Source organism: Heterocephalus glaber, unplaced genomic scaffold, assembly GCF_053883595.1.
Source record: "Heterocephalus glaber isolate CG9 unplaced genomic scaffold, H.glaber_assembly_v1.0 deba00001608, whole genome shotgun sequence".
In the NCBI taxonomy this organism is placed as follows: domain Eukaryota; kingdom Metazoa; phylum Chordata; class Mammalia; order Rodentia; family Bathyergidae; genus Heterocephalus; species Heterocephalus glaber.
This window is the reverse complement of record NW_028258379.1, coordinates 23909724-23912256: the sequence shown is the minus strand read 5'-3', so window position 1 is coordinate 23912256 and position 2533 is coordinate 23909724. Positions and strand designations below refer to the sequence as shown.

Here is a 2533-nt window from a genome sequence, read left to right as displayed (position 1 = left end):
TTGTTTATTAGATTTATATAGTGCCTATTTTCCAGAAGTTTCCAAATATTGTTCAGAGAATATTAAACTAAGCTTTACATTTGAACACCTCCTGATAGGACTGAGACAATAGGAGAAAAACCTTGAGAAACCAGGTACCCAGAAGCAAAACTAAAGTAAACAAAAATAAAAATACTTCCAAAATACAAACAACAAACACCTCACAAAAGTTTCCAACACCAAAACAAAACATGAAATGTAACATTGGAGTTTTTTCTTGCTTTTTGTCTTACAGTAAAATTGATTCTATGTTTTGCAGTTATGATGTATTTTAATACTTGGAATCAGTTTTTAAACTGTAATATTGAATAAAAAAATGACTGACCTAAATTTAAATAGGAAAGTTTATCATTATTTAAGGATACAATTAAAGCTTCTAAACCATAGCAGCTAGGTATTTTCCCTAAGAACTTTAGAGTTTACTTACATTAACTAGTTCACTTTGAAAATGCAGATGTTGAGACCCAGAGGTTTAGATAATTGGACCAAGATCACTTTCTCTTTCTTACGAATACAAAGCTAGATTAATTTGATTTTCATTGTCTTTTATCTTTAAACAATGCTTTTATAAATGTCTCTCATTTTTTAAACAATGTTTCCTAGTAATAGAAATATGAGTGTTTCTTGAACTCTTGTCATCTACGGGACTTTCAGCACCTCTCACTTTCAGGTACCATTACTTGGACTAGACATGTGACCAAAGAGTTGGGTTGGGAGTTAAAAGTCTTTGACTACTTGTCTCCAAGAATTCACCTAAGTCATTCTTAAGCAAAACCAGTGTGGTTCAATGTTCCTCCCTTATTGAAAGAGATGACCATCACTACTCCATGCTATGTCATAGGCCTTACTAGTCGTCCAGCTTCAATTCTTTTGTTTCACAGCAGTGACCAGTGATACATTGTGTCATGCCCAAGGTTACAGTCTTACCAGTCTGTATTTTTGACTCTGTCCAATGTGTATTAAGTATGGACAGTAATTTAGAAGTTAGGTAAGAAAACTGACAGGACTTCAGACCTTAAGTCTATGACTTACTTATTGAGCTTGATCTAGTTACTAAGACTCACTAGGTTCAGTTAACACATTTGTAAAACAGATTATAATAGTGTCTGTCTCACAAATAAAAATAAAATTGTATTACAAGTATTTTTAATAGATAATTGTTTTTTGGCTTTTAGAAGGTCTGTTGGTTATCATATGTGCGTGCACGTGCACACACACACACACACACACACACACACACAGGACCTGAATTAATAGAATTATATTATTCCCTACTAGTCTAGCCTGAAAATATTTCCAGAGATATACTGTGAAAACTTGGGCAACATCATTGGATAGGGAAAATTCTGTGTGTTTTATTAATTTACATGGCCTTCTCAAATTCTTCAAAGCCATTATCTTTAAAACTTGCTTGCATTTATATTTTAAAATTCTTCTTAACCACCTATATTAATTGATCCATGTAGGAAATATGCCAAGATATCTAATATAAATAGAAATTTTACAAGAATCAACTGCAAAAGGAAGTAGAGACAACTGCTGTGCACACTGAAAAAAGAGCAATACATGTAAAATAATAGGTATAATGAATTCCAAATTAAAGGTAAATCCACAGCCCTGCTAGGGCTCTGTGACACACTACCAAGTAATTCCACATGGTTAAAGTTGTGTTTTCCTCTGTTCACTTTTACTGAACAAGAATTATAAATTTCATTTCTGTATTATAATTTTGAGATGGGACATACTATATCTTAGCCCTCAGTACCAAGTCATTTATCTATGAACAAATAAAATGTTTAGGCTAAATAAATTTCTCCCAGACCCCAATTTATTTATTTTTAGCAGGAGAGAGTGCACATGCAGGCCCCCACCGCTACAAATTATAGAATGGAGATTCCCCCATTTGTGGGAATCACAGGGGTCAGCACATTGGAGTCCAATAGATGAACCTCACCCTGGGAAAACCACCTCGGTGATCATGGTATCTCCACTGCCAGGTAAGTGTCCAAGTTATTTTCTGAAAACACAGAGAAGTTGTTACTTATAATAATTGGCATAAGAGTCTAAGGTAGTAAGTGTACTCCATACCTGGCCAAGTTCCAAATCATGTAAATCTTACTGTGATTTAAAAATCCTGCTGTTGGTCATTCTGACAAGAAGTTTATGATATTGAGATAACTGCCTAACTAAGGTAGGAACATCTTGCCATCAACTGCTAATATCTTGTCCTGTTTAATGATTTGAATTTTGGCTTCTACATTTATTCACGGAGTCTCAGAATAGTTTGCCTCTTCGGGGAGATATCAGGTTTCTGGGAACAAGGACTAGGCCCCTGTCTACCTGATACAATGTATCACACTATGGACTGTGACTAGCTTTTATTCTTTGAGCCTTCAGTTGGTCTCACGGTTTGTGTCATTTCCTCTTTGTACTCTGCTTTTTATGTTAAATATAATGTTTTCACGTTTATTTAGCCACGATTGTTTATCTCTGG

General features: G+C 34.5%; 1 non-coding gene across 1 annotated transcript; it reads right to left on the bottom strand.

The window, feature by feature from the left end:
* Positions 1–1883: 1883 nt before the first annotated feature.
* LOC147822789 (U1 spliceosomal RNA) lies at positions 1884–2044 on the bottom strand. Its single transcript, XR_015445243.1, has one exon. It is a non-coding gene; the product is annotated as a U1 spliceosomal RNA (small nuclear RNA).
* Positions 2045–2533: the final 489 nt, after the last annotated feature.